The sequence below is a fragment of the Balaenoptera physalus genome (assembly GCF_965194825.1).
Source record: "Balaenoptera physalus genome assembly, chromosome: X".
In the NCBI taxonomy this organism is placed as follows: domain Eukaryota; kingdom Metazoa; phylum Chordata; class Mammalia; order Artiodactyla; family Balaenopteridae; genus Balaenoptera; species Balaenoptera physalus.
The window spans coordinates 7,978,033-7,990,587 of NC_138903.1; the positions used below are offsets into that span (position 1 = coordinate 7,978,033).

Consider the following 12,555-nt stretch of genomic DNA (forward strand, 5'->3'; position numbering starts at 1 on the left):
GATCCACCTGCCAATGCAGGGGACATGGGTTCCATCCCTGATCCGGGAAGATCCCACATGCTGCGGAGCAACTAAGACTGTGTGCCACAACTACTGAGCCTGCGCTCTAGAGCCCAAGAGCCACAACTACTGAGCCCATGTGCCACAACTACTGAAGCCTGTGTGTCTAGGACCCGAGCTCCGCAATGAAGAGTAGCCCCTGCTCACCACAACTAGAGAAAGCCTGTGCACAGCAACAAAGGCCCAGTGCAGAGTTCTCAGAGCTCCCGGTACGAGCTTCTTCCCTTGGGTGGATTCTTGGCTTTTCTCCCAGCATGGCCCCCAAACACCAGTTTTCACTTCCACCCCAAGCAACGAAACCGAAGAAACTGAGACGGACTCCTGCCTCCAGGCCAGAGGAAACGTCTGCTTCTCCGAACTTGCCGAAGGAAGAAGAAGAACAGCACGAAGCAGTTGAACATATTGATGAAGTACAAAATGAAATAGACAGACTTAACGAACAAGCCAGTGAGGAGATTTTGAAAGTAGAACAGAAATATAACAAACTCCGCCAACCATTTTTTCAGAAGAGGTCGGAATTGATCGCCAAAATCCCAAATTTTGGGGTAACAACATTTGTTCACCATCCACAAGTGTCTGCACTGCTTGGGGAGGAGGATGAAGAGGTGCTGCATTATTTGACAAGAGTCGAAGTGACAGAATTTGAAGGTAGTAAATCAGGTTACAGAATAGATTTTTATTTTGATGAAAACCCTTACTTCGAAACTAAAGTTCTCTCCAAAGAATTTCATCTGAATGAGAGTGGTGATCCATCTTCAAAGTCCACTGAAATCAAATGGAAATCCGGAAAGGATCTGACAAAACGTGCAAGTCAAACGCAGAATAAAGCCAGCAGGAAGAGACAGCATGAGGAACCAGAAAGCTTCTTCACCTGGTTTACTGATCATTCTGAGGCAGGTGCAGATGAGTTAGGAGAGGTCATCAAAGATGATATTTGGCCAAATCCATTACAGTACCACTTGGTTCCGGACATGGATGATGAGGAAGGGGAAGGAGAAGAAGATGATGATGATGATGAAGAGGAAGAAGGACTGGAAGATATTGATGAAGAAGGGGATAAGGATGAAGGAAGATGAAGGAGAAGATGACTAATGGAACACTGATGGATTCCAACCTTCCTTTTTTAATTTTCTCCAGTCCCTGGGAGCAAGTTGCAGTCTTTTTTTTTTTTTTCCTCCTTCTCCTCTTGTGCTCAGTTGCCCTGTGTTTGAGGTCTCTTTTCTCCTTTATACCATGGCTCACAACTTATTTTGGGGGGAAATACCTTGAGCAGAATTCAGTGGGAAAAGAATCTCTACCCCTTTCTGTTCCAGATTCATTTTTATCCCTTCCTGTCTCAACAAAAACTTTACGGAATCAACACCACCATGCTCTGTGGGAAAAAAGAAAAACCTTCTGCTCCCTTAGCTCTGCTGGAAGCTGGAGGGTGCTAGGCCCCTGTGTAGTAGTGCATAGAATTCTAGCTTTTTTCCTCCTTTCTCTGTATATTGGGCTCAGAGATTACACTGTGTCTCTATGTGAATATGGACAGTTAGCATTTACCAACATCTATCTGTCTACTTTCTCTTGTTTAAAAAAAGAAAAGAAAAACTTAAAAAAATGGGGTTATAGAAGGTCAGCAAAGGGTGGGTTTGAGATGTTTGGGTGGGTTAAGTGGGCATTTTGACAACATGGCTTCTCCTTTGGCATGTTTAATTGTGATGTTTAACGGACATCCTTGCAGTTTAAGATGACACTTTTAAAATAAAATTCTCTCCTAATGATGACTTGAGCCCTGCCACTCGATGGGAGAATCAGCAGAACCTGTAGGATCTTATTTGCAATTGACATTCTCTATTGTAATTTCGTTCCTGTTTAGTGTTATATTTTTCTTTCTGTTTCACTGGAAAGGAAAGATGATGCTCAGTTTGAAACGTTAAAAGTGTACAAGTTGCTTTGTTACAATAAAACTAAATGTGTACACACACACACACAAAAAAACAAAGACCCGGCGCAGCCAAAAATAAAGTAAATAAAATAAATAAATTTATTTTAAAAAAAACTCCCCCACAAACAAAAGTCCAGGACCAGATGGCTTCATAGGCAAATTCTACCAAACATACGAAGAAGAACTTATACTGATCCTTCTCAAACTCTTCCAAAAAACTGAAGAGAAGGGAACACTCCCAAAGACATTCTATGAAGCCACCATCACCCTGATACCAAAACCAGACAAAGACACCACCAAAAAAGAAAATTACAGGCCAATATCTTTGATGAGTATAGATGCAAAAATTCTCAACCAAATATAGCAAACTGGATCCAACAACACATAAAAAAGATCATACACCACAAGCAAGTGGGATTCATCCCAGGTTCATAAGGATGGTTCAACATATGCAAATCAATCAATGTGATACACCACATAAACAAAAGTCAAAAACCACTTGATCATCTCAATAGATGCAGAAAAAACACTTGACAAAATTCAACATCCATTCATGATAAACACTCTTACCAAAGTGGGTATAGAGGGAATACATCTCAACATAATAAAAGCTATTTATGACAAACCCAGAGCCAATATAATACTCAATGGTGAAAAGTTGAAAGCCCTCCCGCTAAACTCTGGAATAAGACAAGGATACCCACTTCCACCTCTTCTATTCAACATAGTATTGGAAGTCCTAGCCACAGCAATCAGACAAGAAAAAGAAATAAAAGGTATCCAAATTGGAAGAGATAATATCGTCATTATATGCAGATGACATGACTCTATATGTAGAAAACCCTAAAGACTCCACACAAAAACTACGAGAACTGATCAGTGAATTCAGAAACGTAGCAGGATACAAGATTAACATACAGAAATCGGTTGCATTTCTTTACACCAACAATGAAATATCAGAAAGGGAATGTAAAATAAACGATACTTTCCAAAATCACACCCTCAGGACTTCCCTGGTGGTCCAGTGGCTAAGACTCCACAATCCCAATGCAGGGGGCCCGGGTTCCATCCCTGGTCAGGGAACTAGGTCTCACATGCCACAAGTAAGAGTGCGAATGCCGCAAATAAAGATCCCGCATGCCGCAACTAATGATCCCGCATGCCGCAACTAAAGATCCTGCACGCAGCAATGAAGATCCCGCACGTGGCAGCCAAGACCCGGCGCAGCCAAATAAAGAAATATTGAAAAAAAATGCACCTCCAAAAATAAAATACTTAGGAATAAATCTGACCAAGGAGGTGCAAGACTTGTATGCTGAGAGCTGTACAACGGTAAAGGAAACTGAAGATGATTCAAAGAAATGGAAAGATAGCCCATGCTCTTGGATTGGAAGAATTTATATTGTTAAAATGACTACACTACCCAAAGCAATCTACAGATGTAATGCAATCCCTATCAAATGACCCATGACATTTTTCACAGAACTAGAACAAATAATCCTAAAATTTATATGGAACCATAAAACACCCAGAATTGCCAAAGCAATCCTGAAGAAAAAGAACAAAGCAACAGGCATAGGTCTCCCAGACTTAAGACAATACTACAAAGCTATAGTAATCAAAACAGCATGGTATTGGCACAAAAACAGACATATGGATCAATGGAGCAGAACAGAGAGCGCAGAAATTAACCCACACACCTATAGTCAATTAGTTTTTGACAAAAAAGGCAAGAATATACAAAGGGAAAAAGTCTCTTCAGCAAGTGGTGCTGGGAAAGTTGGACAGTTGCATGTAAATCAATGAATTGAAAACACACCCTCTCACCATACACAAAAATAAACTCAAAATGGCTTCAAGACTTAAACAGAAGACGTGACACCATAAAATTCCTAGAAGAGAACACAGGCAAAACATTCTCTGACATAAATTGTACCAATGTTTTCTTAGCTCAGTCTCCCAAGGCAATAGGAATAAAAGCAAAAATAAACAAATGGGACCTAATCAAAGATACAAGCTTTTGCACAGCAAAGGAAACCATTAACAAAACGAAAAGACGACCTACAAAACGGGAGAAAATATTTGCAAACAACGCAACCGAGAAGGGCTTGATTTCCAAAATATATGAACAGCTCATACAACTCAACAACAAAAAAATAAATGAACCAATCAAAACAGGGGCAGAAGACCTAAAAAGACATTTCTTCAAAGAAGAAATACAAATAGCTAATAGGCACATGAAAAGATGCTCAAAATCACTAATTATTAGAGAAATGAACATCAAAACTACAATAAGGTACCATCTCACACTGGTCAGAATGGCCATCATGAAAAACTCTCCAAATAACAAATGCTGGAGAGGATGTGGAGAAAAGGGAACCCTCTTACACTGTTGGTGGGAATGTAAATTGGTACAGCCACTTTGGAGAACAGTATGGAGGTTCCTTAAAAAATTCAAAATTGAATTACCATATGATCCAGCAATCCCACTCCTGGGCATATACCCAGACAAAACCCTAATCCAAAGAGATACATGCACCCCTATATTCACAGCAGCACTATTCACAATAGCCAAGACAGGGAAACAACCTAAGTGTCCACTGACAGATGAATGGATAAAGAAGATGTGGTACATGTATACAATGCACTAGTACTCAGCCATAAAAAAGAACAAAATAATGCCATTTGCAGCAACATGGATGCAACTAGAGATTATCATACTAAGTGAAATAAGTCAGAAAGAGAAAGACAAATACCATATGATATCACTTCTATGTGGAATCTAAAATATGACACAAATGAACATACCTATGAAACAGAAACAGACTCATGGACATAGAGAACAGACTTGTGGCTGCCAAGGGGGAGGAGGTTGGGGGAGGGTTGGAATGGGAGGTTGGGGTTAACAGATGTAAACTATTAAACATGGAATGGATAAACAAGGCCCTACTGTATAGCACAGGGAACTATATCCAGTATACTATGATAAACCATAACGGAAAAGAATATAAACGGAAAAGAATATAAAAAAAGAATGTATATATATGTATAACTCAATCACTTTGCTAGTTTCTAGTAGTCAGATAGATGTTTTTTCTGTGAATAGAGGGTGCTGAGTCCAGTTCCTTGAACAATGAGTATGTCTTGGCGATTACATTATTGGCGTATGGAACGGTATCTGTGCCAATTTCAACCTCCTGGTTTATGCATCACCGCACCACGCTTTTCCCCTTAAGCAGCCATAAGTGTGTTTTGTAAATGTGTGATGGTGTTCTGTTTGTAATTCAGTTCATGGTTGGCGATTTTTAGATTCCCTTTATAAGTGATATCTTATGATAAGTTTCTCTTGCTGTCTAACTTATTTCACTCTCAATGACCATACATAAGTCCCCCTGAGTTGCTGCGACTGGCCTCATTTCATTGATTTCAGGGCTGAGTAATATTCCGTTGTCCTTAAGTACCAAATTTTCTTTCACCATTTTTTCCTTCCAAGGACTATTAAGCTGTACCCAAGTCGAGGCTGTTGTCAACATAGCAGCAGTAAACGGGGTGCCTGCGTTCTGTGGATTTTCGGTTTTTCCAACATATAGGCCCATGAGTGGAAGCGCCCTATGCTTTGTAGCTCTGTTTTTTAGATGTTTTAGGAAACACAGCACACTTCTCCAGAGTGGCCGTTGGCAATTTACATTCCCCCCTTCAGCGTAACAAGGCTCCCTTTTCTCCTCTCCTTGTCCTGCATATCTGGTTTTTACCCTTTGTGAGGATGGTCCTTTTTTCTGATTCGAAGTGATACCTCTTTGTAGTGTTGATTTGCATTGCCCGCTTCTTTGGTTGGCCAAAATGGGCGTATGCGTTTTTCCTGAATATATTCTGGAAGTTAAATTTGAGAGACAGCTTTTTTGTTTTAATTGATTAATTAATTTATTTATTTTTGGCCGTGTTGGGTCTTCGTTTCTGTGCGAAGGCTTTCTCTAGTTGTGGCAAGCGGGGGCCAGTCTTCATCGCGGTGTGCGGGCCTCTCGCTATCGCGGCCTCTCTTGTTGCGTAGCACAGGCTCCAGAGGCGCAGGCTCAGTAGTTGTGGCTCACGGGCCTAGTTGCTCCGCGGCATGTGGGATCTTCCCAGACCAGGGCTCGAACCCGTGTCCCCTGCATTAGCAGGCAGATTCTCAACCACTGCACCACCAGGGAAGCCCCTTGAATAGTTTTGTATTTAAAATTTGTCTGTGGGGACTTCCCTGGTGACGCAGTGGTTAAGAGTCCGCCTGCCCATGCAGGGGACACGGGCTCGAGCCCTGGTCCGGGAAGCTCCCACATGCCGCAGAGCAACCAAGCCTGCGCGGCACAACTACTGAAGCCTGCGCGCCTAGAGCCCGTGCTCGCCCGCAAGAGAAGCCACCGCAATGAGAAGCCCGTGCACCGCAACGAAGAGTAGCCCCGCTCGACACAACTAGAGAAAGCCCACATGCAGCAACGAAGACCCAACGCAGCCAAACATAAATTAGAAACTAAAATAAAATTTGCCTCTGAATAACTTTGAGTGAATTTGGTATCAGTTGTAAAGTTTGCATCTACATTCACTTCATTCCAAATGGTTTCCAATTAATTGTTCCTTAACTACTTTTAGAAAACTTTTGGGATAGAGACTCCATTTTAGTTTGAATGTCCAGTTTAATGGATTCAGCAGTCCTGTCAGTAGGGCACGCTGCCTCCAGTGACCTGTGAGGGAGGCGCGGCCTGCACTTCCTGCACTGACCACAGGGTGGCGCCGAGTTCGCCTCTCTGACCCACAGCGCATGCTCGTTCCCTGCGAACTCGATTGTGAGGGCAGCTGAGAGGAGTTGAGCCTCCTCAGGCGCGGGGGCGGGGGCGGGGGCGGGGGCGGGGGCCTTCGGGTAGGACGCCCGGCTCAGCGTCTCTGCTGAGAGGAGCTCGGTCTCCGTCTCCTTAGGACTCGCTGGGGTTTCGGCTTCAGGACAAAGTGGGGCTGCGTCCACGCTGACTAGGGAACTAGGTTTCCTGAGGACCCAGGTGATGCCTGAGGAAAAGGTGAAGAGACGGTGAGGAAAAGTGGGGAGAAGCTTCCTGTGGGCGACTGACCGTTGAGGGGGTCCGTCTTCGTGTGAGCGAGGGAGGGCTTGGCGTGGAAAGCTGGGTTTTTGGTCAGGTTTGTGTGCAGGGTAGCCAGCATGAGTTATGGGGCGTCCAGTTTTCCCAGCACCATTTATCGTGGGGAGTGTCGTGCTCCTTGGTGTGTCCTTGGTCCCTGTGTCATAAATTCACCGACCCCGTCCGTGTGGGTTGAATTCTGGTCTCTCTGTCCTGTTCCTCTGGTCCCTGTGCCCGTTTTGAGCCAGTTCCACACTGTTTTGGTGACTGTAGCTTCTCAGCAGAGTGTGACGTCAGGGAGGGAGATGCCTCCAGCCCGTTCTCTTTTTTCAGGGTTTCTTTGGCTATTTGGGGTCCTTTGTGGTTCCCCACAGATATTAGGAGGATTTGCTCTATTTGGGGGGAAAATACCATGGAATTTTGGGAGGGATTGCATTCACTGAATCAAAAAGAAACAGATAATTTGAACAGACCAATCACTAGAGATGAACTAGAATCTGTAGTTTAAAAACTCTCCCACAGGGCTTCCCTGGTGGTGCAGTGGTTGAGGATCCACCTGCCAATGCAGGGGACATGGGTTCCATCCCTGATCCGGGAAGATCCCACATGCTGCGGAGCAACTAAGACTGTGTGCCACAACTACTGAGCCTGCGCTCTAGAGCCCAAGAGCCACAACTACTGAGCCCATGTGCCACAACTACTGAAGCCTGTGTGTCTAGGACCCGAGCTCCGCAATGAAGAGTAGCCCCTGCTCACCACAACTAGAGAAAGCCTGTGCACAGCAACAAAGGCCCAGTGCAGAGTTCTCAGAGCTCCCGGTACGAGCTTCTTCCCTTGGGTGGATTCTTGGCTTTTCTCCCAGCATGGCCCCCAAACACCAGTTTTCACTTCCACCCCAAGCAACGAAACCGAAGAAACTGAGACGGACTCCTGCCTCCAGGCCAGAGGAAACGTCTGCTTCTCCGAACTTGCCGAAGGAAAAAGAAGAACAGCACGAAGCAGTTGAACATATTGATGAAGTACAAAATGAAATAGACAGACTTAACGAACAAGCCAGTGAGGAGATTTTGAAAGTAGAACAGAAATATAACAAACTCCGCCAACCATTTTTTCAGAAGAGGTCGGAATTGATCGCCAAAATCCCAAATTTTGGGGTAACAACATTTGTTCACCATCCACAAGTGTCTGCACTGCTTGGGGAGGAGGATGAAGAGGTGCTGCATTATTTGACAAGAGTCGAAGTGACAGAATTTGAAGGTAGTAAATCAGGTTACAGAATAGATTTTTATTTTGATGAAAACCCTTACTTCGAAACTAAAGTTCTCTCCAAAGAATTTCATCTGAATGAGAGTGGTGATCCATCTTCAAAGTCCACTGAAATCAAATGGAAATCCGGAAAGGATCTGACAAAACGTGCAAGTCAAACGCAGAATAAAGCCAGCAGGAAGAGACAGCATGAGGAACCAGAAAGCTTCTTCACCTGGTTTACTGATCATTCTGAGGCAGGTGCAGATGAGTTAGGAGAGGTCATCAAAGATGATATTTGGCCAAATCCATTACAGTACCACTTGGTTCCGGACATGGATGATGAGGAAGGGGAAGGAGAAGAAGATGATGATGATGATGAAGAGGAAGAAGGACTGGAAGATATTGATGAAGAAGGGGATAAGGATGAAGGAAGATGAAGGAGAAGATGACTAATGGAACACTGATGGATTCCAACCTTCCTTTTTTAATTTTCTCCAGTCCCTGGGAGCAAGTTGCAGTCTTTTTTTTTTTTTTCCTCCTTCTCCTCTTGTGCTCAGTTGCCCTGTGTTTGAGGTCTCTTTTCTCCTTTATACCATGGCTCACAACTTATTTTGGGGGGAAATACCTTGAGCAGAATTCAGTGGGAAAAGAATCTCTACCCCTTTCTGTTCCAGATTCATTTTTATCCCTTCCTGTCTCAACAAAAACTTTACGGAATCAACACCACCATGCTCTGTGGGAAAAAAGAAAAACCTTCTGCTCCCTTAGCTCTGCTGGAAGCTGGAGGGTGCTAGGCCCCTGTGTAGTAGTGCATAGAATTCTAGCTTTTTTCCTCCTTTCTCTGTATATTGGGCTCAGAGATTACACTGTGTCTCTATGTGAATATGGACAGTTAGCATTTACCAACATCTATCTGTCTACTTTCTCTTGTTTAAAAAAAGAAAAGAAAAACTTAAAAAAATGGGGTTATAGAAGGTCAGCAAAGGGTGGGTTTGAGATGTTTGGGTGGGTTAAGTGGGCATTTTGACAACATGGCTTCTCCTTTGGCATGTTTAATTGTGATGTTTAACGGACATCCTTGCAGTTTAAGATGACACTTTTAAAATAAAATTCTCTCCTAATGATGACTTGAGCCCTGCCACTCGATGGGAGAATCAGCAGAACCTGTAGGATCTTATTTGCAATTGACATTCTCTATTGTAATTTCGTTCCTGTTTAGTGTTATATTTTTCTTTCTGTTTCACTGGAAAGGAAAGATGATGCTCAGTTTGAAACGTTAAAAGTGTACAAGTTGCTTTGTTACAATAAAACTAAATGTGTACACACACACACAAAAAAAAACAAAGACCCGGCGCAGCCAAAAATAAAGTAAATAAAATAAATAAATTTATTTTAAAAAAAACTCCCCCACAAACAAAAGTCCAGGACCAGATGGCTTCATAGGCAAATTCTACCAAACATACGAAGAAGAACTTATACTGATCCTTCTCAAACTCTTCCAAAAAACTGAAGAGAAGGGAACACTCCCAAAGACATTCTATGAAGCCACCATCACCCTGATACCAAAACCAGACAAAGACACCACCAAAAAAGAAAATTACAGGCCAATATCTTTGATGAGTATAGATGCAAAAATTCTCAACCAAATATAGCAAACTGGATCCAACAACACATAAAAAAGATCATACACCACAAGCAAGTGGGATTCATCCCAGGTTCATAAGGATGGTTCAACATATGCAAATCAATCAATGTGATACACCACATAAACAAAAGTCAAAAACCACTTGATCATCTCAATAGATGCAGAAAAAACACTTGACAAAATTCAACATCCATTCATGATAAACACTCTTAACCAAAGTGGGTATAGAGGGAATACATCTCAACATAATAAAAGCTATTTATGACAAACCCAGAGCCAATATAATACTCAATGGTGAAAAGTTGAAAGCCCTCCCGCTAAACTCTGGAATAAGACAAGGATACCCACTTCCACCTCTTCTATTCAACATAGTATTGGAAGTCCTAGCCACAGCAATCAGACAAGAAAAAGAAATAAAAGGTATCCAAATTGGAAGAGATAATATCGTCATTATATGCAGATGACATGACTCTATATGTAGAAAACCCTAAAGACTCCACACAAAAACTACGAGAACTGATCAGTGAATTCAGAAATGTAGCAGGATACAAGATTAACATACAGAAATCGGTTGCATTTCTTTACACCAACAATGAAATATCAGAAAGGGAATGTAAAATAAACGATACTTTCCAAAATCACACCCTCAGGACTTCCCTGGTGGTCCAGTGGCTAAGACTCCACAATCCCAATGCAGGGGGCCCGGGTTCCATCCCTGGTCAGGGAACTAGGTCTCACATGCCACAAGTAAGAGTGCGAATGCCGCAAATAAAGATCCCGCATGCCGCAACTAATGATCCCGCATGCCGCAACTAAAGATCCTGCACGCAGCAATGAAGATCCCGCACGTGGCAGCCAAGACCCGGCGCAGCCAAATAAAGAAATATTGAAAAAAAATGCACCTCCAAAAATAAAATACTTAGGAATAAATCTGACCAAGGAGGTGCAAGACTTGTATGCTGAGAGCTGTACAACGGTAAAGGAAACTGAAGATGATTCAAAGAAATGGAAAGATAGCCCATGCTCTTGGATTGGAAGAATTTATATTGTTAAAATGACTACACTACCCAAAGCAATCTACAGATGTAATGCAATCCCTATCAAATGACCCATGACATTTTTCACAGAACTAGAACAAATAATCCTAAAATTTATATGGAACCATAAAACACCCAGAATTGCCAAAGCAATCCTGAAGAAAAAGAACAAAGCAACAGGCATAGGTCTCCCAGACTTAAGACAATACTACAAAGCTATAGTAATCAAAACAGCATGGTATTGGCACAAAAACAGACATATGGATCAATGGAGCAGAACAGAGAGCGCAGAAATTAACCCACACACCTATAGTCAATTAGTTTTTGACAAAAAAGGCAAGAATATACAAAGGGAAAAAGTCTCTTCAGCAAGTGGTGCTGGGAAAGTTGGACAGTTGCATGTAAATCAATGAATTGAAAACACACCCTCTCACCATACACAAAAATAAACTCAAAATGGCTTCAAGACTTAAACAGAAGACGTGACACCATAAAATTCCTAGAAGAGAACACAGGCAAAACATTCTCTGACATAAATTGTACCAATGTTTTCTTAGCTCAGTCTCCCAAGGCAATAGGAATAAAAGCAAAAATAAACAAATGGGACCTAATCAAAGATACAAGCTTTTGCACAGCAAAGGAAACCATTAACAAAACGAAAAGACGACCTACAAAACGGGAGAAAATATTTGCAAACAACGCAACCGAGAAGGGCTTGATTTCCAAAATATATGAACAGCTCATACAACTCAACAACAAAAAAATAAATGAACCAATCAAAACAGGGGCAGAAGACCTAAAAAGACATTTCTTCAAAGAAGAAATACAAATAGCTAATAGGCACATGAAAAGATGCTCAAAATCACTAATTATTAGAGAAATGAACATCAAAACTACAATAAGGTACCATCTCACACTGGTCAGAATGGCCATCATGAAAAACTCTCCAAATAACAAATGCTGGAGAGGATGTGGAGAAAAGGGAACCCTCTTACACTGTTGGTGGGAATGTAAATTGGTACAGCCACTTTGGAGAACAGTATGGAGGTTCCTTAAAAAATTCAAAATTGAATTACCATATGATCCAGCAATCCCACTCCTGGGCATATACCCAGACAAAACCCTAATCCAAAGAGATACATGCACCCCTATATTCACAGCAGCACTATTCACAATAGCCAAGACAGGGAAACAACCTAAGTGTCCACTGACAGATGAATGGATAAAGAAGATGTGGTACATGTATACAATGCACTAGTACTCAGCCATAAAAAAGAACAAAATAATGCCATTTGCAGCAACATGGATGCAACTAGAGATTATCATACTAAGTGAAATAAGTCAGAAAGAGAAAGACAAATACCATATGATATCACTTCTATGTGGAATCTAAAATACGACACAAATGAACATACCTATGAAACAGAAACAGACTCATGGACATAGAGAACAGACTTGTGGCTGCCAAGGGGGAGGAGGTTGGGGGAGGGATGGAATGGGAGGTTGGGGTTAACAGATGTAAACTATTAA

At 42.1% G+C, this 12,555-nt stretch overlaps 1 pseudogene across 1 annotated transcript; it reads left to right on the top strand.

Annotated features, from left to right (window-relative positions):
- The first annotated feature begins 410 nt into the window (after positions 1 to 410).
- Positions 411 to 1,136, top strand: LOC309652779 (protein SET pseudogene; annotated as a pseudogene). The gene has a single exon. The product of its transcript is annotated as a protein SET pseudogene (transcript).
- The last annotated feature ends 11,419 nt before the right edge of the window (positions 1,137 to 12,555 follow it).